The sequence below is a fragment of the Eumetopias jubatus genome, unplaced genomic scaffold (genome assembly GCF_037043125.1).
Source record: "Eumetopias jubatus isolate StellerSeaLion01/CBP00866 unplaced genomic scaffold, mEumJub1_p1.0 scaffold_12, whole genome shotgun sequence".
NCBI lineage: Eukaryota > Metazoa > Chordata > Mammalia > Carnivora > Otariidae > Eumetopias > Eumetopias jubatus.
Window position 1 is genome coordinate 54,783,948 of NW_028274818.1, and position 25,463 is coordinate 54,809,410.

Consider the following 25,463-nt stretch of genomic DNA (forward strand, 5'->3'; position numbering starts at 1 on the left):
GTTTGTTAGCAGTAAAGGAAGTTCCTGTCAGATGTTAGATCTATCTTCAAATTAATGAATGAGATGATTTGAAAAGATTCATTTTTTATTCATTTAGCAGATATTTATTAAGCAAGCATTCACTATGGAACAGCATGCGCTAATTTAGGTTTCTAACCAAAGAAGCAATTCTCCACAGCATTTCCCTTACTTAGAATCAAAAGATTGACAAAAGATAGACATGATTATTCTCTACTGTCAAATCTCTGACATCTGTTCTACTCATTAAAGGTCTACCCTTAAAAAAATAAATAAATAATAAATAATAATAAAGGTCTACCCTTGACATCTGTGGAGTAGGATATATCTTAAGTTGGTGAGGAAAAAAAAAAGTCTTCAAATAAAGGATTGGGGTAGGGGAAGCTTATATTAATTAGAGAAACGAACATAGTAAGAAATTTAAATTAGACATTTGGAAGGGGCAAAACAAATCCTACTTAATGAAAGTCTTGTTTGTTGTTTGTTGTTCATTTTTAATGTACACACTTGACAAAATAAAAAAAGATGGCAACTTAACATCCACTGCCAAAGTCGGGGGGGGGTTGTTTGTTTGCTTTTTAACTGACTTATGAAACTCAGCAGTCTGGGAGCTGTTGGTTCTGAAAGCATTTTAGCCACCCATTTTGGCTGATCTATAATCTGGACCCCTGCCCCTAACACAATGTCACACATATAGAAGATGCTCAAAAATTACTTGTTCAATGAAGAAATGTAGCCCTGTTTCATAAAGAAGTTATGGCTTGGGGACCAACTGAAGATGGTCAAAAAGAAGACTTGAAGAAGGTTTGAAAATGAATCAAGAAATAAAGCAATACACTAAGATATAAGTAAGGGAAGCTGACCCTAGAGAGCAAGATTTCCCAACACTGCATACTAGTTTGTAATTCATTGTTAACACTACCTAAAATCCTAACACCAGGGTAGACATATTTGGATGAATATCTACTCTTCTTTGAAAATGCAAATAATTTGGAGACTGTCTGACATGACTGTTGTACCAGAAAAATTATAGGAATTTTGTCATAATGCTTATTAAATATGTAAAATATAATTATATATTTAAGATTATGACATATCCTTATGATAACTTAAAACTTAGCTTACTTAGCTACTTTATGTACCTGCATATAAATAATACACTGGCTTACATTTCAAATTATATTAGATTGACTCTCCAAAAACCATTGGATTTTTTAATCAAAATTGGTCAAATATTAAACAATTAAAAATAATTTTGGGTATATGACACTGTAGTGATGAATACATGACACCACACATTGTTAAAACCTATAAAACTTTACAGCACAAAGAGTGAACCTGAAGGCATGCATTTTTTTTTAATCAATGACCCCAGAATGGAATGCAGAATGTGACAAAACACTCTAACTGTATTACAAATGTATGAAACAACCTCACTGAAAGGTGTAGAGGGGGAAAGTGCTGACCTAAATAAGTGGAAATGAGTGAAATCTGCAAGAGTAAAGGCAAAAAGTAACTGCATATAACCACTATATTCTGGCTGATAAAGCTGGAAACCTCCCCCACCACCCGCCCCCAGGGATACAAGTTAACAATTCTGTTACTGCTATACATGTGTACTGGAATGAACAATTAAGTAAATAAATGGATGGCAGGAGCCAAGTTTCTTACTGTTGGAATGAGAAATTACAGATCATCAGGAAGAGTAGGCTAGAATTATCCATGTGGTAATGGATTAGAGTTGGAGATATCAATATGAACTCATTTAATTTAACATAAAAGCAGATGGGCATATACAGAAATATTTATAAATATATGTATATACACAGATTTTATATATACAGATACATATACACATATATATCTCCCTGCTCTGTCAACTGAGAGGGCCTAGAAGCAATGAGCACCCTATCTGGATCTTGGTTTCTAATACCATTCTCCATAAAAGGAACCAGGGCTCCTTGGAGAAATAGCTGATTCTGGGACTAGGGCAGGAAATATAAAAGATGATCCTGGAGCATCTTACAGTGATAGAAAGCAAAGAAGTGCTCAAAACACACACATGCACACGCACAATGATGGAAGTTTGTCAAAGGGATGGAGGAGCCAACTGAAAGAACTTCCAACGGAACAGTTTGAGTGACAAAATAAATAAAGTACTGTTGGATTATAACCCAAAGTATAAAATAAATATCCATGAGTCCATTTTGATATAAATGACAAAATAAATGAATGAATGAAGAAGAAACAAATCTGCCATGCAGAAGAATTCCAAGTAATTTGCATAAAAAATCTACCCTCTGGGAAGAGGAGCAGAACACCCACTCTGTAAGTGTAGTTGACTTCTGCCCAAAGAATACAGTAGGGACAGGAAGAAACCCGGCAAACACTACCTCAGGGAGATGCTAATGGTCAACATCAATACTAACAAGTCATGCTGGGCACCTGGGTGGCTCAGTTGGTTAAGTGTGACTCCTGATTTCTGCTCAGGTCAAGATCTCAGGGTCATGAGATCAAGCCCCACATCGGGCTCTGCACTCAGTGGGGAGTCTGCTTGAGATTCTCTCTCTCCCTCTCCCTTTGCCCCTCCCCCCTGTGCACATGAGCGTGTGCGTGCTCTTGGCCCTCTTTCTCCAAAATAAATAAATCTTTTAAAAAAATACTAGTAAGTCGTGCCGATAGTATGTACCTTTGATATGTAATGAAAAGGGCAATTTCCCTCTGTGGTCTTTCACCCAAAAACATATAACCCCACGATAAAAACATCAGACAAATTCCAATTAAGAGACATTCCACCAAATGCCTGATCGGTACTCTTCCAAAACTATCAATATCATCAAAAATAAGAGAAGTCTGATAAACTGTCATAGTCAGGAAGACCCTAAACAGACATGATCACCAAGTGAAGTATGCTATCCTGGATGGGATCTGGGAATAGAAAAAGGCCAGGAGGTAAAAAAAAACAAAAACAAAAACAAAAACAAAAAAAAAACAAGAAAATATAAATAAAATATGGACTTTAATTAATAAAAAAATACATCCATATTGGTTTGATAATTGTAACAAACGTACCATATTCATGTAAGATTTTAATAATAGTGGAAATTGGGTGTGGGGTATATGGGAGCCTTCTGCACTATCTTTGTTGGCCATCCCAGCATTTTAGCTGCAAAACCATATAATAAAGTCAATTACATGGAAAGATTTTCAGTAACTAATGTATTTTTAAGAACCAGATTTTTTCCCACTAACAGTGTAAGAGGGTTCCCCTTTCTCCACAAGCTCTCCAACATTTGTTGTTTCTTGCCTTGTCAATTTCTGCCATTCAACTGGTGTAAGGTGGTATCTCAATGTGGTTTTGATTTGAATTTCCCTGATGGCTACTGATGATGAACATTTTTTCATGTGTCTGTTAGCCATTTGTATGTCTTCTTAAGAAGTGTCTATTCAGGTCTTCTGCCCATTTTTTGACTTGATTATTTGTTTTTGGGTGTTGAGTTTGAGAAGTTCTTTATAGATCTTGGACACCAGCCCTTTGTCTGTAGTGTCATTTGCAAAAATCTTCTCCCATTCTGTGGGTTGCCTCTTTGTTTTGTTGACTGTTTCCTTTGCTGTGCAGAAGCTTTTTATCTTGATGAAGTCCCAAAAGTTCATTTTCACTTTTGTTTCCCTTGCCTTTGGAGACGTGTCTTGAAAGAAGTTGCTGTGGCCAATGTTGAAGAGGATACTGCCTATGTTCTCCTCTAAGATTTTGATAGATTCCTGTCTCATGTTGAGGTCTTTCATCCATTTTGAGTTTATCTTTGTATATGGTGTAAGAGAATGGTCAAGTTTCATTCTTCTGTATATAGCTGTACAATTTTCCCAGCACCATTTATTAAAGTCTTCTTTCCATTGCATATGTTTTCCTGCTTTGTTGATTATTTGACCATAGAGTTGAGGGTCCATATCTGGGCTCTCTATTCTGTTCCATTGGTCTATGTATCTGTTTTTGTGCCAGTACCATGCTGTCTTGGTGATCACAGCTTTGTAATATAGCTTGAAATCAGGCAATGTGATGCCTCCAGCTTTGTTTTTCTTTTTCAGCATTTCCTTGGCGATTTGGGGTCTTTTCTGATTCCATACAAATTTTAGGACTGTTTGTTCCAGCACTTTGAAAAATGCCGTTGGTATTTTGAAAGATGGCGTTGAAGGTATAGATTGCTCTGGGCAGCATAGACATTTTAACAATGCTTATTCTTCCGATCCAAAAGCATGGAATGTTTTTCCATCTTTCTGTGTCTTCTTCAATTTCTTTCATGAGTGTTCTGTGGTTCCTAGAGTATAGATCCTTTACTTCTTTGGTTAGGTTTATTCCAAGGTATCTTATGGTTTTTGGTGCTATTGTAAATAGGATCAATTCTCTAATTTCTCTTTCTATGGTTACATTGTTAGTGTATAAGAAAGCAACTGATTTCTATGCATTGATTTTGTATCCTGCCACATTACTGAATTGCTGTATGAGTTCTAGTAATTTGGGGGTGGAGTCTTTTGGGTTTTCCACATAAAGTATCATACCATCTGTGAAGAGAAAGAGTTTGACTTCTTCTTTGCCAATCTGAATACCTTTTATTTCTTTTTGTTGTCTGATTGCTGTTGCTAGGACTTCTGTGCTATATTGAACAATAGTGGCGAGAGTAGGCATCCTTGTCATGTTCCTAATCTTAAGGGAAAGGCTCTCAGCTTCTTCCCATTGAGAATGATACTCACTGTGGGTTTTTCATAGATGGATTTTATGAAATTGAGAAACGTTCCCTCTATCCCTATACTCTGAAGAGTTTTAATCAGGAAAGGATGCTGTATTTTGGTGGGAATGCAAGTTGGTATAGCCACTTAGGAAAACAGAATGGAGGTTCCTTAAAAAATTAAAAATAGAGCTACCTATGACCCAGCAACTGCACTACTGGGTATTTACCCCAAAGACACAGATGTAGTGAAAAGAAGGGCCATATGCACCCCAATGTTCATAGCAGCAATGTCCATAATAGCCAAACTGTGGAAAGAGCCGAGATGCCCTTCAACAGATGAATGGATAAAGAAGATGTGGTCCATATATACAATGGAATATTACTCAGCCATCAGAAAGGATGAATACCCAACTTTTGCATCAACATGGATGGGACTGGAGGAGAATAAGTCTAAGTGAATAAGTCAAGCAGAGAAAGTCAATTATCATATATGGTTTCACTTATTATTATAAGGAATAGCACGGAGGACATTAGAGAAGGAAGGGAAAAATGAAGGGGGGGAAATCGGAGGGGGAGATGAACCATGAGAGACTATGGACTCCGAGATACAAACTGAGGGTTTTAGAGGGGAGGGGGTGTGGGGGGATGGGTTAGCCCGTTGATGGGTATTAAGGAGGGCACGTATTGTATGGAGCACTGGGTGTTATACGCAATGAATCATGGAACACTACATCAAAAACTAATGATGTACTGTATGGTGACTAACATAACTATACACACACACACACACACACACACACACACACAGATTTTTTTCAACAACCATGTAGAGTGACTTTTAGAAACTATGTCCATTGTTACTTGACCTTCAGTTCAGGATGCATCACTGCTTACATTTTACTTCTATAATTAATGTCTAATAATCAAGACTAAAAAGATATCCTCCTAGATAGATTTATACACACCCTTCCCCTCCATACACACACATACAGAATTAGGAGTTATTACTATTCTAGCGTGAACTAAGGCCACTCTATAAATCTCAAATTTATTTTGCAGAACCAGTGTCAAAAAAAAAAGTGCCAACTTAATGATTTCTTTCCCCATTGGAAGTTGCTTATAAGTTAATTCAACTGACATCTAAAACTTCATATGAATTCTTTTTAATCCAGAGTCAAGGAGTAGCTGGTAGCCATTATTCTAACTTTGAATATGTTATGTTAAATGCATGTCTTAAAGCCAGCTTTACTACAGGAAAGTCATCAAGTCAATTTTAAATAAATTTGATTTTGTTTTATCTCTAGGAAAGCATCTGTTAGTTTTCTAGGAAAATGAATCAACTAGTCATTTTTTTTTCTACTTGGCCAGAAATGCTACTTCTATATAAATTCATGGAATAAGTACTTCCATACAAGGCTAAAGATAGCTTTAAAAAGCCAAATCTTAAAATAAAACTGGAAAACAGATTCACTATGAACATTATTTTTAGCATCCCTCTTACAGTACAATATCAAACTAAGCTTTAAATATGGCCTTACAAAAGGGGTTGCTGCCAGGCTCTATTCTTCTCTTTTGATATAAGCTATAAAGAATTTGAACATAAAATGTAAATGAGAATGCACAGCCAAATAAATAGCTCATTTTAAGGTGCTACATATCATATCAGCTTTGGAAGAGAGGTTTAATAAGGGATCCCCAGGCATTATAAGTTGCTCTTAATGTTCTTTCTGGTCCGTTACCCCACACTCAGAACAGATATCTGAAGAATTGTATCCATGATCATCATTTGATTCATTGATCTTACTACAAATAATTAGGGATGATTTGTAGACTAGAGGCTGGAAAACATGTAGTTTTTCTCATCAATTTTTTCTTATACCCTCATTCTCAGCATTCAGTATCACTAAAAATCTATAAACTGTGACTGGTAAATCCTAATCAGAAGAACACAAAATGGGGCTTAAATTTAGATGAGGATGGACTACAACACACCCAGACATCCATGCATGCACAGTGGCTACACCAACCGAATACATTAAACAGTAACGCTAAAAAGAAAGACACTTAAACCCAAATGTTTCACTTCCTACAACTATCCCTAGTGACTATTCAGTCAGTCTCTGCAATGTATTTCCAGTAAAGAATAGTTTTTAAGAGGCTTTTCATCTTCCCTAATCAGCGACCTCATCCTCCACTATCTTCTGGAAAGAGCTTCAATTTTAAAAAACAAACAAGAGTCCTCTTCTCCTGTCTTTACTTGTTTTTATTGGTTTATTTGCCCTAACCTTTTCATAAACCTCAGCTAATTCCCAGTTTTAGCCTCCCTAACACTATCACACCTAAACTTTCATTTGAATTCTTTTCCAGTCATAACCAGGGAATAGCTAGTAGCCACTGTTCTAACTTTGAAATATGTTCTGTTAGATGCATATTTTAAAGCCAATTGTACTATATGGGAAAGTCACCAACTCCATTTTAAATAAACGCTACTCTTGTATTTTTCCTTAGTTACATGCTCCTTCCTTGATATTTTGTATATTTCCTGTGACCTTTGCGCTCAGAGAGTTGTCTATATCGCTGGGTTTGTTAGATAAAATACCTTGCCGGCAAACCTTTCTCTGCTGTTTAGATCATTCACAAGTAAATCATCAGAATTTCATTTTTTATTATCACCATCTTCATAGGTCACAGTTCCTTTAAAATATCTACTTTTTCTCTAAACTTCTTAAAATCTACTTTTTCTTTTTTTTTTTTTTAAAGAGAGCTCAGGCGAGGGGTGGGGCAGGGCAGAGGGAGAGGGAGAGGGAGAGGGAGAAAAAGAATCTTAAGCAGGCTCCAGGCCCAGCGCAGAGCCCCAGGTGGGGCTCCATCTCACGACCCTGAGTTCGTGACCTGAGTGGAAATCAATAGTTGGATGGTTAACTGAGTGAGTCACCCAGGCACCCCAAAATCTACTTTTTAAAAAATGATATGCAGTACCACCTTGCCTTGACATTATAAACTCTAATAAGGTCACCTTTCCCAGAATTCCTTTTAAGGCTATACCACCAATATATTCTTTGATAGTCATTAAAAGATACAGAATTGTAATTCTCTCCACTGGCTTTGTCCACCTTCAAAGAGATGACACCGTTGGCAAGATAAAAGGAGAATGCATCAGATGCTCTGGCTTAATGCTAACTCACATCTGTATAGCACTATATACAAAATATTTTCACGTGCATTATCACATTTAATCCTCACAATTGCCTTAGAAGTTTGGAAAGACAGGTGTTATTGCCTGAAGGCTAAAAACAATTAAATTATTTACTTAAGGCCACTTAAGGCCACTTAAGGCCAGGCAAATGGAAATTGACACCTATTTTGGGGTCCTTTCATTATAATGCCTTCCTCTTCTTTTAGCAGAATCAGACTTCCAGCCAACAATAAGATGCTAGAAATTCCCCGTACCTATTATTTCTTGCATCTCTGCCAGTATTATAATCTAAATTAAGAACTCTTAATTGGTTTTTTTTTAGGATTTTTAAGCAATCTCTCCACCCAACTTGGGGCTCAAACTCACAACCCCAAGATCAAGAGTCACATGTTCTACAGACTGAGGCAGCCAGGTGCCCCAGAACTCTTGTTTCTAATAGCTACAGAGTTCGTTCTCTGGGGAAGTGATGTTATTTCCCATCCACTAAGAAAAATGAATCTCATATGACCTTGGTTTTATTCCCAGCTCCACTATCTTTTTTCACTGTGTAGCCCTGGGAATTGGCTTCAAAACTCTATTGCAAATATAACATTACTATTTTTTCACACTTCACAAGCAAATGTTTTTCCTAATCATAAAGAAAAACAAAAATCCCCCTACATTCTTAACATATAATGATAATAACGAGCCGATTTCTAACTATGTTAATATAATAATAAAAAAAGAATACTAAGGGGAAAAAAAGTAGAAGATAACCAAGAATTTCTTGACCGCATGAGTGTTAAAATATAAGACAGATTACAGAAAGCATAATAGAGTCACACTCCTTTTTAAAATTAATTAGATTGTAAGGATTGGTTTATTTATATATTCTAAAGGTTCCATTTGTTTCGATTGGGAAAAAACTACATTAGCATGACACACCTTAAAATAACTCAATACTCTGGTTTAATATATTAACAGCAAATGAAATAAATCTCAAATCTTTTCAAATACTGACAAGATACATACATATTTATATATATGTAGGTTGCATAAATGTCTTTATAAATTATCAAAGAAATGTTAAAGTAGAAATTTTGTGAAAGAATCACCTATTTAAAAGTAAATAAAGGGGGCGCCTGGGTGGCTCAGTTGGTTGAGCGACTGCCTTCGGCTCAGGTCATGATCCCGGAGTCCCGGGATTGAGTCCCACATCGGGCTCCCTGCTCAGTAAGGGAGCCTGCTTCTCCCTCTGACCCTCCCCCCTCTCATGTACTCTCTCTCTCTCATTCTCTCTCTCTCAAATAAATAAATAAATCTTTAAAAAAAAAAAAGTAAATAAAGGGGCACCTGGGTGGCTCAGGTGATCCTGGAGTCCCAGGATCAAGTCCCACATCGGGCTCCCTGCTGAACAGGGAGTCTGCTTCTCCCTCTGACCCTCCCCCCTCTCAGGCTCTCTCTTTCTTTCATTCTCTCTCTCAAATAAATAAAATTTTAAAAAAATAAAATAAAATGAAAGTAAATAAAAGTAAATAAAGCACAGCAAAAATAAATACAAGATTTACCTTTTTTATGGGTCCCACAATTCACTGGGAAAAGATCCATAAAGAATGGAATGATTGGTAGAGCATAGGGACTAGAGTTGATGGTACTGTAATAGCATTGCATGGTGACAGACAGTAGCTGATGAGGAGAACAAAGGCAAAAGAAGTGTAGATAAAATTAAATTTCCTTACAACTTGCAAGTACTTGAGACAGGCAGAGTGACATTCCTCAAGGAACTCACAATTTCCTTAATGTTAATGCTTTGCTAGCAGCAAAAAGCAACCTTAGCTTGCCAAGGTTGATCCCTCAAGGATCCTGTAAGTCTTCTTTAACATATGAAAATCCTTTTGAAAACTTTCTTTATCTCTGCCCCTCCCAACTTAAAGGTATACAATCAATTGCTCCTCACAATCCCAGGGCAGCTCTTTCTGCTCATGGGTCCCGTCCCCAGACTTTCATAAAAAAACACCTTTTTACCCAGAAAACGTCTCAAGAATTCCTTCTGGACCACTCACTCCCAGTCCACTTCACATCAATAGCTACACTTGTGGTGAGGATAGTCTAACGTTGAGAGTTGTTGAATCACTATGCTTTATAACTAAATCTAAAGTAACATTGTGTGTCAATTATACTGAAAAAAGAAGAGGAAGAATGGAACGATTTTGCTACTCTGATACACCCTGACAATAATAAAGGTAAATCAAAGAACTTACTTTAAAAAAAGACTAAGACTTGGCTTTCTAGTTAATGCATCCATGAAAACTATAGAAAACCTTTTAAATATTAGATGTAAACAAAATTTTTTTTTTTTTGTAGATTTTATTTATTTAACAGAGAGAGACACAGCGAGAGAGGGAACACAAGCAGGGGGAGCAAGAGAGGGAGAAGCAGGCTTGGGAGCAGGGAGCCCGATGCGGGGCTCGATCCTAGGACCCTGGGATCATGACCAGAGTTGAAGGCAGACGCTTAACGAATGAGCCACCCAGGCGCCCCAATGTAAACAAAATTTTAAAAGATTCTGCCTCCAGTATGTATAAAGATTTTATTTATTTATTTGACAGGGAGAGAGGGAGAGGGAGAAGCAGACTCCCCGCTGAGCCGGGAGCCCAATCAGGACTCGATCCCAGGTTTTTTGTTGTGTTTGTTTTTAAGATTTTATTCATTTATTCAGAATGTATACCTTGTATAAACAGAGAAGAGACACTCTGTATTTAGAAGTAATGGTCAGGGCTATTATGGTCTTTGGGTTCTGACTCCAGTGTGACTTTGAGCAAGAGACCTTTCACACAAATAACCTTATTTTTAAATGAGGGTGTGTGATTAGATAACTTCTAAAGTCCTAATATCTCTAGAATCTTGTGATTCTAGGAATCACAGCATAAGTCGACTAGCCTGAATGTAATCAATTTTAGATCTCCAATAGGAAACGGGAAGTTCCTTGTCCACAACCCAGAGGTAATTGGGTTTTCCCTTACAGCAATAACATCTCCAGTAATTCAATTGCCTGATAAATCTACCTTCTCCTGCTTTTGATGATAATGTGTTACTAACCAATCATATCACATTAAAATATAATTCTACTATAACAAATGGGAAATAACTTTCTAGTAATAAGATATGTAATGAGTCTTTCAAATATTAAACCAGAAAAGATAACTGTGTGCCAACTTGCAAAAACAATTCAGCTTTAAGAGAGCTATGTGAATCTGAACAAATGTTTACAGTGTAGTCATTAATCAAATGGCTTGTAAATGAAATTACTAGACATATGTTCATTGCTAATGACTTCTTAACTTAATCCTCAGATCATAAGACTACAACTTTTATGTTTGCCCTTTCTTATTCCAAATTCAAGCCATAGCCAGAATGCAATAAGCTTTGATTCTAACTCTCCTGTCAAGGACTTCCATACCATTCCAAAACTCCTAAAAACATACTGTAAATAAAAAAGCAAAGGCAATTTTCCATGTAACAACTTATTGACCAATGGGATTCTTTAAAGAAGAGGGAGGTGGGCAGAAGAGGGGAGGAGACAAAAGAAAGTATCTCTGAAATTCATTTTAGCCACAGTAACACAAGTCCTCCCAGTTGTTTCTTATACAAGCATACCTCCTTTTAATGTACTTTACTTTGATGCACTTTGCAGATACTGCATTTTTTACGTATTGAAGGTCTGTGGCAACCCTGTGTCAAGGAAGTCTATCAGAGCCATTTTTCCAACAGCATTTGCTTATTTCATGTCTCTATGTCACATGTTGCTAATTCTCAAAATATTTCAGACTTTTTCATTGTTATTATAGTTGTTACAGTGATCTGTGATCAGTGATCTTTGTTGTTACTATTGCAATTGTTTTGGGGCACTAAGAACTGCACCCATATAAGAAGACAGCAAACTTAATCCACAAACATCGTATGCCTTTTGACTGCTCCACTGACTATTCCCTGTCATTCTCCCTCTCCTCTGGCCTCCTAATGCCTAAAACAAAACAATACTGAAATTAGGCCAACTAATAACCCAACAATGGTCTCTCAGTGTTCAAGTCAAAGAGCTGCACATTGTTCAGTTTAAATCAAAAGCTAGAAATGATTAAGCTCAGTGAGGAAGGCATGCCAAAAGCTGAGACAGGCCAAAAGCTAGGTCTCTTGCTCCAGACTGCCAAGTTGTGAACGCAAAGAAAAAATTCTTGAAGTAAATTTAAAGTGCATATATAAATACATAAATGATAAGAAAGTGAAACAGCTTGGGGTGCCTAAGTGGCTCAGCTGGTTAAGTGTCCAACCTTTGGTTTCAGCTCAGGTCATGATCTCAGGATCCTGGGAACAAGCCCCACGGTGGGCTCCACGCTCATCAGGGAGTCTGCTTGTCTCCCTCTACCCCGTCCTCACAGTGTGCACACATCCACACACAGTCTCCCTCTCTCTTTCTAAAATAAATAAATAAATCTTTAAAAAGAAAGAAAGAAAAGAAAGAAAGAAGGAAAAGAAAGAAAGAAAGAAAGAAAGAAAGAAAGAAAGAAAGAAAGAAAGAAAGAAAGAAGGAAGGAAGGAAGGAAGGAAGGAAGGAAGGAAGGAAGGAAGGAAGGAAGGAAGGAAAGAAAAAGAAAGAAAGAAAGAAAGGGAAAGAAAGAAAAATAAAGAAAGAAAAGAAGGTGAAACAGCTTTATTGCTGATATGAAGAAAGTTTTAGTGGTCTGGATAGAAGACCAAAATCTTCTTAAGCCAAAGCCTAATCCAGAGCAAGGCCCTAACTCTCTTCAATTCTGTGAAGGCTCAGAGAAGTGAGGAAATTGCACAAGAAAAGTCTGAAGCCAGCAGAGGTTGGTTCATGAGGTGTAAGGAAAGCAGCCGTCTCCATAACATACAAATGCAAGGTGAAGCAGCAAGTGCTGATGTAGAAGCTGCCGTCTCCATAACATACAAATGCAAGGTGAAGCAGCAAGTGCTGATGTAGAAGCTGCAGCAAGTCATCCAGCAGATTGAGCTAAGATAATTAATGAAGGTGGTAATGATAAGGGAGCAGAAGGCTAGCTGAAGAAAGCATAAACTGACACCGTGCAACCTTCCCCCTCCCCCTCTACTCCTGGGTGGGACATGTGTGACATTCTTCCAGGACGCTCCCTCCCAACTGTCTTAATGTTAATGCTTTACTAGGGTGAAAAACAACCTTAAATTGACTATGGCAAGGCCTCTAGAATCTTGTAGGTCCTCTTTAGCATATGAAAGTTCTTTTGAAAACCTCCCTTTTTCCTTACCTTCCCCAGCCCCATGGTATATAATCAATTGCTCCTCACAACCCTATGCAGCTCTTTCTGCCCAGAGGTCCTGTCCCTGGGCTTTAATAAAACTACCTTTTTGCACCAAAGACAACTCAAGATTTTTTCTTGGCCTTCGGCTCTGGATCCCACCCCACCAAACCTCACCTCTATTCCAAAACTACATCATTTACACTAAACAACAGATTTTCAGTGTAGATCAAACAGTCTTCTTCTGGAATATGCCATCTAGGACTTTCATAATTAGAGAAGTCATTATCCGGCTTCAAAGGACACGCTGACTCTCTTATTAGGGGCTAAGGCAGCTGGTGACTTTAAGTTGAACTAGAAATGGAACAACAAAGCCTATATAACAGTACATCATCTGTTTACAACAGGGTTTACTGAATATTTTAAGCCCACTGTTGAGACCTATTGCTCAGAAGAAAAGATTCCTTTCAAAATATTACTGCTCATTGACAGTATAGCTGATCACCCAAGAGCTCTGAAGGAGATGTAAGACATGATTAATGCATCCATTCTGCAGGCCATAAATCAGGCAGTCATTTTAACTTTCAAGTCTTCTTACTTAGGAAATATATTTCATAGGGTTAGAGCTGCCATAGATAGTGATTCCTGTGATGGATCTGGGCAAAGTCAATTGAAAACTTTCTGGAAAAGATTCATCATTCCAGATGCCATTAAGAACATTCGTGATTCATAGGAAAGGTCAAAATATCAACATGAATAGGAGTTTGGAAGAAGTCAATTCCAACGCTCATGGATGACTTTGAGGGGTCCAAGACTTCAGAGGCGGAAGTAATTGCAGATGGGGTGGAAACAGCAAGAGAACTGGAATGACAAGTGGAGCCTGAAGATGGAACTAAACCGCTGGGATGTCGTGATAAAACCTGAATGGATGAGAAGTTACTTCTTACAGCTGAGCAAAGAAAGTGGTTTCTTGAGATGGAATCTACTCCTTGTGAAGATGCCATGAAGATTGTTGAAATGACAACAAACGTAGTTGATAAAGCAGTGGCAGGGTTTGAGAGAATTGATTCCGATCATGAAAGAAGTTCTACTGTGGTGAAATGCTATGGAACAGCATCACATGCTACAAACTATGGTGAAATTAAGAGTCATTTGATGCAGGAAACTTCACTGTTGTCTTATTTTAAGTAATTGCCACAGCCACCTCCACCTTCAGCACCCTGAGCAGTCAGCAGCCATCAACATTGAAGCAAGACCCTTTACCCGCAAAAAGATAACTTGCTGAAAGCTCAGATGATACTTAGCATTTTTCAGCAATAAAATATTTTTAATTGAGGTGTGTACATTTTTTAGACATAATGCTATTTCACAGTTAATAGACTACAATATAGTGTAAACATAACTTTTATGCACCAGAAAACCAAAAAATTCATTTGACTCAAGTTACTGTGATATTCACTTTATTGCAATGGTCTGGACCTGAAACTGCAATAACTCAGGTATGCCTGTATCTGCTTTGCCCTTCAGCCTTCCATCTCTTAAAACTATTTTAAATGCCTCACTATGCTGAACTTCTACTACGATCCCCTCTAGTCCACATTAAATTTATAAACACTAAAGTCCTGTGTAAATTGGTACTCATTTTTTTTTCTTTTAAAGATTCTATTTTTAGGTAATCTCTACACCCAATGTGCAGCTCAAACTCACAACTCTGAGATTAAGTCGCACGTTCCACCAACTGAGCCAGCCAGTCGCCCCGGTACTGACTTTATTACTATCCAGGAGGCTCTGTAGACTAATCATTTAGACTACAAATAAAAGACTTCACCATTTATAGAGGAAAAATAGCTTAACAACTTGACACATTTCCTAAAAGAGAGATTATAATCTCACAAATTCGCCATATATTGACAGGAGCCAAAATTTCAGTTCATAATCTCACAAAAGAAGCACCACATTCATTTACTGCCACAAAATATAGTAAATTAAACAGCTATTTAGCAGTTTTTTAGCTCAGTATATTCCTGAAGTCATTTGATTTAATCAAAACTCCCAGAATTCAGGCTAAGACCAGTCCAGCCCCTAGAAGAGTCCCACTACTGTCAATAGCCTTTTAAGATCCCTGGTTAGGCTGCCTCCCAACCTCTGCAGTCCAAGGCAAAGGGGACCCTAGCCTGAAGCCTATACATGTCTCATCCTACCCCCAGTTCCATTCCACACCCTCTGGAACCTCCAAAGCAAGGTTACAGGTACCCCAACCCAAAGTCCAATGTCCACCCACTCTAATCTTCATTGTGCAAATGCTACCCCTTGGCCATCTCTTGGGCCTAGGAGGTACACATTGGTGCAGTCTTCCTTTAGTAGAAAAAAAAAAAGAGAGAGAGAGACCTACACAGGTCCTGAAAGCAACTTAAGGCCATTTAGGTAGAGAATTTAGGAGTCCATTTTACTTGGAACAGGATTTAGAGGAAGGTAGAGCATAATCTCTCGGTGGGACATCTCTGGCCTGCTGGCACATCCTTGACCTCTTCAGCTCCTAGTCAGCCAGCACCAGAGTCCCCTAAAGCTCAGCATCCCAGAGCACTGCCTTAATGCTCACTCTGTATCCCAAAGATTACTCAAATTTGGGGGCACACTAATGGAGTCAGATAACTGTACACATCAGTTCAGCATTTCCCATGCACCTACCTTAAACCAAACACACGTTACAAGCTAAGGATATAAAGATGGGTACGATGTAATCCTGACATTAAGGAAACTGTAGTGGACTGACTACAGGAATGGCTCCATTTGTTCACACATCCTCTATCCATGCCCTTTGATAGTGCTCTTCCACACTGACCCTGGGGTTGGCCATATGACTTGTTTTAGACAATGAGATAGTAGCAATTGTATCAGAAGCAGAAATTTGAAAAGTTCCTGCACATTAAGGTTTAGCCCTCTTGATGCTCTTGGGAACCCTGTAGCCATCATGTCAACAAGTTCAAGCAGCCTGCTGAAGAATTAGAAACCACAAGAGAATAACTGAGGTGTCCCAATCATCAATCAGCCAGACTCCTCTGACCCAGCAGCTGTCCATATAAGTGAGTCCCAGCAAAAATCAGCTGAGCCCTGCTGAGCACGGCCCAAACTGCTGATTCCACAAAATCATGAGCTACATAAATGGCTGCTACTCTAAGCCACTAAGTTTTGATGTGAATTGTTGCAGTGCAAAGTCTAACTGATAGAAAACTCAAAGCCTTGTAGGGAAGCCAGGCTTATATACAAGAGAACACAGTACAGCATGAGGGCCTCAATATGTACCTAAGGATAAGATTCATGGATAATTCAGAGGAGCAGGTGATTAACCAGGCTGGGTCCAGTGTGGAGGATTACAAGGCAGTGTTAGGAAAAGAATCACAGAGAAGGTAATGCATATTCTTTTCCTTTATTCTGAAGGAAAGAACCACTTCAGGAGGTGATAGATTTAACCAACCTCTGCCTCTTCCATCATTAATATGAATCCCCCAGAGGGAACACCAGAACCAAATCACAATCCATGGGCTACCGTTTCTACCAAGAAACCACAGAGAATTCTTCCAACCAGAAACTCTCTCTCTCAAACCTCAAGGAATTTCACTGAGACTGAAACCAGCTTCTTCTCTGAGAAAACACCAAATGGTGGATGATGCCAGTGGTATGGAAGGGCTCAGGGGCCCCGGCATGGAAGGCCACAGCAGCGGCATCTGGGGCCAGAGTTGCAGCTATGGTCGGGGGAGGGTGGAGGCCACAGAGCTTCTGGAGCTCTAGGAGGCAAGGCCGAGGACAAGGAGTGGATCTCCGCCATCAAGCTGGGCCGCCTGGCTAAGGACATAAAGATCAAGTCCCTGGAGATTTCTCTCTTCTCCCTGCCAATCAGGGAATCTGAGATCATTGACTCTTTCCTGAGGGCATCCCTCAAGGATGAGGTTTTGAAGATTATGCCTGTGCAAAAGCAGACCTGTGCTGCCCAGGAGACCAGGTTCAAGATGTTTGTTGCCATCGGAAATTACAGTGGACACGTCCATCTGGGTGTTAAGTGCTCCAGGAGGTAGCCGATGCCATCCATGGAGCCATCATCCTGGCTAAGCTCTCCATTGTCCCTGTGCTGTGAAACTACTAGGGGAACAAGATCAGCAAACCCCATACTGTTCCAGGCAAGGTGACTGGCTGCTATGGCTCTGTGCAGGTGCACCTCACTGCACCCCCAGAGGCCCCAGCCCCTGTGCCCAAGAAACTCCTGATGACTTGGGGCACCTGGGTGGCTCAGTTGGTTAAGCGTCTGCCTTCAGCTCGGGTCATGATCCCAGTGCCCTGGAATGGAGCCCAGAATCAGGCTCTGTGCGCAGCAGGAGCCTGCTTCTCCCTCTCCTTCTGCCTATCTGCCTACTTGGGATCTCTCTGTGTCTAAGAAATAAATAAAATCTTTAAAAAAAAAAAAAAGAAAGAAAGAAAGAAAGAAACTCCTGATGACTTGACGAATGCTACACCTCAGCCAGGGGCTACACTGCCACCCTGACAACTTGGCCAAGGCCACTTTGGATGCCATTTCCAAAATCTACAGCTGTCTCACCCCTGACCTTTGGAAAGAGACTGTGTTCACCAAGTCTCCCCATCAGGGATTCACTGACCGTCTTGTAAAGACCCACACCAGGCTCCTGCTATGGCCACCACATAGTTTTATACAAGAAAAATAAAGTGAATTAAAGCTTGTTTAAGGGACACCTGGGTGGCTTAGTCAGTTAAGCGTCTGCCTTCAGCTTGGGTCGTGATCCCAGGGTCCTGGGATGGAGCCCTGCATTGGGGTCCCTGCTCAGTGGGGAGCCTGCTTCTCCCTTTGCCGTGCTCTCTCACTCTCTCTGGCAAATAAATTAATAAAATCTTCCAAAAAAAAAAAACTGAAACCAAGCAAGACCTTGAAGATGCAGCCAAGTTGAACATCTGTTTAACTCAGCTGTATTCAGCTCCCTGTGATCTCCCAGAAGTCAGGCTGAGAAAATGACAATGCACTGTCACTGCAGATGGTATGACAAGCACTCTGAGCAGACAAATACATTGGCACATCGAGAGAAAGCAAATTCTTACCCAGGAAGAGGCCCCAAAACTCAAGACTGGAATGTCCTGAGCTTCTGAAACAATTTAAATGCCCAACAATAAGAGAGTATTTAAATATATGTTAGTGTAAGTGTAATAAGGAATATAAGGAAGCTACTAAATATATGCTTTCAAAGAGCCTTCAATGACATGGGAAATTCTCATAAAATCAGATACAAAAATTACATATACAGAAGGATCCCAATTATGTAGAAAAATAAATTCATAGGGGAAAAAAAGGAAGTCTGCCTAAATGTCAACAGTATCCTTGGGTACCAGGATCATGGGTGAATGTTTTCTTTCTTATATATTTCCATGTTTTTGAAACTAAAATATAAAGTCATATGCTTAAAAAATTGAATCATACAACCCAAAATTAAGAGTCTATAATACAACGGGCCTATATTTTTCAAAAACATCAATGTCGTGAAAGAAAAGGAAAGGCTAGTAAATTGATTGTTTTTTTAATTATTTTTTTAAATAGCTATTTATTCTGCCTGTGTATTTTGAATAGAACACCGAGTTAATAATTCATGGAAGAAATTTTTGGTAATCATTTTCTTATAATACAAGTGCTACATGCTCATTTGGATAAAAAAATTTTTAAATATAGTACATCATGAGTTTTTGATGTAGTGTTCAAAAAGAAAAGAAAAGCTATGGAAGAGCTTGCTTATGAGGTGATTAGGCTGGGAGGTCTCTGAGGGCAAGGCCCATGTCTGTCTGGTTTGCTGCTGCACCCTCCAATGTCTGTTACATTTCATGACACATAACACGTGTGCAATAAATATTTATCAAATTTTTTAAAAATGTTTTTAATATAAATAAATTAAAAAATCAACTCCAATTCCATCACCCAACAATGTCTTAATATTTTATCTTCGACTCTTCCATTTTTACCCATATATTTTTCATAACAACACTGTCACACTCTACATAGTTTTAAAACTTCTTTGTCCACTTAACAGCACAATATTATTCTTTAGTAATAAAAAACCTGCCCACAGTAGAAGCTAAATGCCCACTGGAGGCATCTCTTCCTACAGTCATTGAACAAGCACGTTCAATCAACTACACAATAGCTGGGTAGGCCACAAACAATGAGGACTTATTTTTTAGGATAAAAATTACAGCATATGGTATGGCAAAGCATTTTTTCTTCTGATTTGTGATTTTTGTAAATAAGAAATCTTGTAAAAGTATAAGACTAACTCACTATATAACTGCTATTTAATAAATTGTGCTTATAGAGAAAAATATTGTCTCATTCAAAACACGTGGTTACTATACATTAAGCATATGTTAATGTCAACATTCTTGAATAAAGGCAAATTTTATGTCCTCAATTAATTCATTTTATATATAAATAAAAATTATGGAATGCTTAACTTGCTCAACAGAACAGACCACAGAAAATTCTCCTGGGGATTCAAAACAAAAAATAAAAAACTAAAACACAACTAACCTAACCAAAGTATATATAGATCTAGGATCACAGAATGTTAAATCTAAAAGGGGACTTAAAAGGGCACCTGAGTGGTTCAGTTGGTTAAGCGTCTGACTCTTGATCTCAGCTCAGGTCAGGATCTCAGGGTGGTGAGATGAGCCTGGTGTTAGGGCCTCCACGCTGATCGTGGAGCCTGCTGAAGATTCTCTCTCTCCCTCCTCCCACTCTCTCTGCCCCTCCCCCTCTGGTAGGGCACACGTGTGCTCTCTCTCTCAAATAAATAAATAAATAAATAGGGACTTAAAGATTATCTGATCCCTCCCTTCATCTTGAAATAAGGAAACTAAACACAAAAAAGGTCTAATGGCCAGAGTCATGGTTAGTTAATTTACTCAACAAATATTTATTAAAAAATCTTCTAGGTGCCGAGTCCCATGCTCAGCTGTGTATATACAAGGTTTAGCAGGACAGATATTATCTCCAACTGCACAGAACATACAGGCATCATGCTGACAGGCAGTTAGTCTCCTGTTTTTATGGCTGGATCCTCTGATTGTTATTCCAATGCAGTTTCCCCTTTCATTCATTTGTCCCAATATCCAGTACCCACTACGTGCCAGGCTGTCGTAAGTTCTGAGGGCAGTGAACATGGCAAAGCACTTATCCTCATGCAGCTTACATTCTAATAAGGTACAGAGACAGACACATAAACAAAAATAAACCAGATCATGATAAGTGCTATGAGAATATTTAAGGATGATAAACAAAACAGACAGTCCCAGGGAAGAGGGGATGCACCTTTAGCTAAGGCAATCAGAGAAGTACCCTCTAATTCCAGAGATGAAAGTAATATAGTAGTTACATTTATAGCAATTAGGTCTACAAATCTTTCTCCTCATTTATAAAAAAGATATTCAACAGATAGCCTCAGAAGTCAGGACATTTAACAGTAAGGCCTATTCATTTCAAATGTTTCATTTTATCATAGTTTATTCTGCTTTCTGACTTTGGGGTAGGCCAGTTGTCCTGACAGTATGCACCATGGAAAGGAAAATTCACTTCATAGAATATTCAAGAGTATGCTATTTAACCATTACAGACTCTTTAATTTATTGTTTCCTCAACCAATGTTGCTTATGCTCCATTTGCTCTACTTAATGCTCTTTATGCCAAAAAAATAATAACTAAATGCACTAGCATAATTACCAGTGGGAGAAGTTTTAATTTCAAAAGATAGCCAAGTTCTAAAGAGAAGACATATGGAATTTAAACTATAAATACACATAGATACCTGAATTATTCCAGCTGGCACATCTGACAATGTAATTAATGATTACTAATGTTCTTCTGCAGACTTAGATAATAAAAACAAAAAATCTATTTTAAAAATCTACATGGAGACCTAAATGCAACATACATGGTCTATATCTGAAAATTGTTTCCTTCATTTAATCAGTCTAATTCTAAATTTATTTTCTAGCAATCACATGGAATAACAAAAGAGCATTTGTAGTTCAACCCAGCAATTGCACTACTGGGTATTTATCCCAAAGATTCAAATGTAGTGATCTGAAGAGGCACCTGCACCCCAGTGTTTATAGCAGCAATGTCCACAATAGCCAAACTATGGAAAGGGCCCAGATGTCCATCAACAGATGAATGGATAAAGAAGATGTGGTAATATATATATACAACGGAATATTACACAGCCATAAAAAAAATGAAATCTTGCTATTTGCAATGATGTGGATGGAACTAGAGGGTATTATGCTAAGTGAAATAAGTCAGTCAGAGAAAGACAATTAACATGTAATCTCACTGATATGTGGAATTTAAGAAACAAAACAGAGGATCATAGGGGAAGAGAGAAAAAACCAGAAGATGGAGACAGACCACAAGAGACTCTCAATCATAGGAAGCAAACTGAGGGTTGCTGGAGGGGAGGGATGGGGTAACTGGGTGATGGGCAATAAGGAGGGCACAGGATGTAATGAGCACTGGGTGTTATGTAAGACTGGTGAATCACAGACTTCTACCTCTGAAACCAATAATACATTATATGTTAATTGAATTTAAATTTTAAAGATGTTAAAAACTAATAATAATAATAAGAGCATTTCTAATAGATATAGCAACTGGCTAGCTCAACTTCTGTTCTGCATCTCTTTATTTGCCTTCCTATACTGCAGACACTAGAAAGCTAAAAAACAAACAAACAATAAAACTTCATTTCCCAGACTCCCTTAGTTACTAGCATTCTCCATGCATTTCAGTTTTCACTATTAGATGTACTTCTGTACAACCTGAATTCAGAGTCAAATTAAATGAGACAGAAGCAGTACTCAAGGTGTTTTGCTGGTGTAGATCTAGCAGGCAACAGAAAGCTTTGAAGCTAACAGTGCTGACAACAGTCTGATCATGAATCACAGCTATGGTAGAATATTCCAGAACACAACAGTTGCTTCAAGACTCCTGGAAGTGGTGAAAGCAGCCGCAGACATACACATTTCCTAAGATTTCAGTTTCCTAAACTAACTACAGTAGTAGTTTCCTTGATGGCCAGTAACGCAGTGTCATTCTGAAGCCATTCCTTGAAGGTCAGCCTGGAGTCTAATCCTCCAGCCGTTCCAGTGATTAGCAAGCACCTAATTCCTTACGTTAATTTTTTTCTTCTTAAATAGCTAGAGTGGTTTCCTTCATCTGCAACCACACCCTTGAGTGATACAGTAGTAAGACAATTACATGGAAACATAAACTGTCTGAACACTTTAATGTTTTCAAATATTCGAAGTAATCTAAAGTGGTCTGGACTCTCAATAGATACCACTGATTGAGGTACATCATATAATTCTTCATTTTTTTCTGAGCAGTAAGAAAGAGAAGCCTGGATTTTAAAAACACAGCTACTCTGTGACGTCTGGGTGGCTCAGTCAGTTGAGCATCCAACTCTTGATTTCTGCTCAGCTCATGATCTCAGGGTTGTGAGACAGAGCCCCACACTGGGCTCTGAGCTCAGTGGAGAGTCCGCTTGGGATTCTCTCCCTTTCCCTCTGCCCCTCCCCGGCTTGTGTACATGCCCTTTCTCTCTAAAATAAATAAATCTTTAAAAATAAATAAAATAAATAAAAACACAGTTATTCAACACATTAAGTCATTTTTCATTTGAACTCATTATGATTTGATATTTGAAAATTATACTAAACAAAAAACATTCTCTTTCCAACCCTTGCTACTTTGAACAACTAAATCAGTACCTTTCATATGGTGGATGGTGAATATATGTAAGCAACTGAGTATGGATGGAATGATATAGATGATTCAAATTAATGGATAAGCCAAAAGTATATTTGTTTTGACTTCGGGGCAACAGATTGAATTATGAAAATGTCATAGATAAAATTAAATGCATTATCATAAAATCCATTAACTTTATTGTAAAACTACACACTCTGACAGAAAATATAGGGGAGGCTCCATGTTAAAATTTTAGGAAATTTCTATAAAGGCTGGAATAGTATAATAATTTCCTAGAGTGACAGAGAAACCAATCAGATAGATAATTTCCTCAGCATACCTGTTTTTTCATATATTTATGGTTTTTCCATTTTAAAAAAAGAAAAATTGAACTAAAGGTCAGAAATCTATTCACTGAGGTAGATAGAATCTACTTGATAAAAGGTCCCTCTAGGACTCAAAAAAATACTCTTATTTCCTAAGGGTATTAATGACATACCTTTTCATGAAAAAATATGATGTAAAAGAAATAAAGCCATGGCCACCTGACTTTCCCCTGAATGATGAATAGTATGGCCTGGATTCCCATCTATGAAGAAAAGTAATGTAACAAATTGAGGCTTACTTTTATCTCTGTCACTTAATACTAGTCTGTTCTCCAGTTCATGGGAAAAATAGAAGTGGTTCAGCAGATCCTCCTACCAGGAGCATGTCTACTATAGGAAAGAAGTCAGCCTCAGCTGCAAGCCTTTTTCATGAATAAATTCCCACAGTCCTATCAATTTACAGATTCAAGTTCTTCCCAACTTCCCCCCAAAAAATTAAAAGGAATGTAAAAATAATATTTCCTGATGATTCAATTTGTGGAAAATGTGTTACTAGTTGTGGAAAGATACAACAGAATAGAAAACAAGGTCCCTATCCCCAAGGAAGTATGAGATTTTTTTTCAATCTATGTAAAAAACAAACCAAAACAAAAATTATTAAAGCCTCTGGAAACTGTTAATGATCCTTATTTGGGGGAGTTCTTGGACATCTTTTCTTTCATACCTGCCCCTTCAATCTTCTCAATAATTCCATGTGGCATATGGAAAATTTTACTTTTTTTAAGATTATATTTATTTATTTGAGAGAGAGAGAGCACAAGCCTGAGCAGGGGGAGGAGGATGGGCAGAAAGAGCAGGAGAAGTAGACTCCCCACTGAGCAGGGAGCCTGATGCGATGCCAATGCCGGGTGATGCTGACTTGGGGCTCGATCCTGGGACCCTGACATCACGACCTGAGCTGAAGTCAGAAGCTTACCCAACTGAGCCAACCAGGCACCCCGAAAATTTTCATTTATTTTTAAATTCTCTTAGAACCTCATTAGTCAGCTAAAGATGGCAATGATATGTCACAATGACTACATGGAGAATCAGTGTCCCCAGTGCTATGGAAAAGCTAAATGAGTGAATGAAATAATACAGCTTAGCAAGTGCAGATCCTCACTAAAGAACATCCACTCTCACGCCTGTTCATAATCACACACCCCGCCTAAAATTTAACCATGATTCGAACCTTGCAGATATGAATGAGGCAATTCACTTCTTGTGAATTTGAATTCTTCAGTGCAGTAGCTAAAGGTCAAGAAATTGGGTTAATGAGAACATGCCACTGGGGTGGCGATGGAGCAAGGGGAGTGGAGAAAATCAAAGGCAGAGACTATTTATTCTCCACTGCTAGTGGAAAAGTCATGGAATTATGTCTTTAGGCAATATAACCCTGTTGGTGATTTTTTTTTTTTAAGGAACTTGATTGTCTAGCTTATGGATTATCTGTGTCCTTTACTGCTTCTTTTTGCTTCTAATGTCATCTCTTAACTATTTCACTGGTGATTAGCACCCCTACAGAGGATGTAAATGGAAAGGAGATTGAAGTGAATGAAACTCAAAGGTAGCCCTTGAGTTTATATCTCACTACTAGGCAATAAGTTCAGGAAAAAAGATTTATTGTAAAGAAAAGACTAAAGTGAGTGGAATCTTCACCTCAGCTAAATTCAACTTATAACAAGCAGATTTACAAAACACTTAAAGGGTTAATTATAATTCTTTGCTTTATAACAGTCTCTCTTTTTTAAAAATTATCCCACTTGTTACTATGTTTAATAGACATAAAATTCTTGGGTTCAAAATAATGCTTTAGCTTACCAAAATGTGTTTTACATATGGTTTCAAGAATACACCTAAAGCAGGGGCACCTGGGTGGCTCAGTCGGTTAAGTGTCCGACTTGATCTCACCTCAGGAGTTGATCTCAAAGATCATGAGTTCAAGCCCAACAAGGAGCCCACTTAAAAAAAAAAAATACACCAAAAGAAAACTTACTTGCATTATGGGGGATGGCTGAGTGGCTAAAATTATGGTTGTTTTAATTTATTTCCATGGTTTCTGGGCCTATGCAGAAGTGAAACAAAGTTCTATGA

General features: G+C 38.2%; 1 protein-coding gene and 1 pseudogene across 3 annotated transcripts in view; one reads left to right on the plus strand and one right to left on the minus strand.

Moving 5' to 3' along the window:
* Positions 1-25,463, minus strand: part of DNM3 (dynamin 3) — a 575,404-nt gene that overhangs the window by 516,862 nt on the left and 33,079 nt on the right. The window lies entirely within an intron of this gene.
* On the plus strand, positions 16,869-17,926 carry LOC114223962 (small ribosomal subunit protein uS5 pseudogene; annotated as a pseudogene).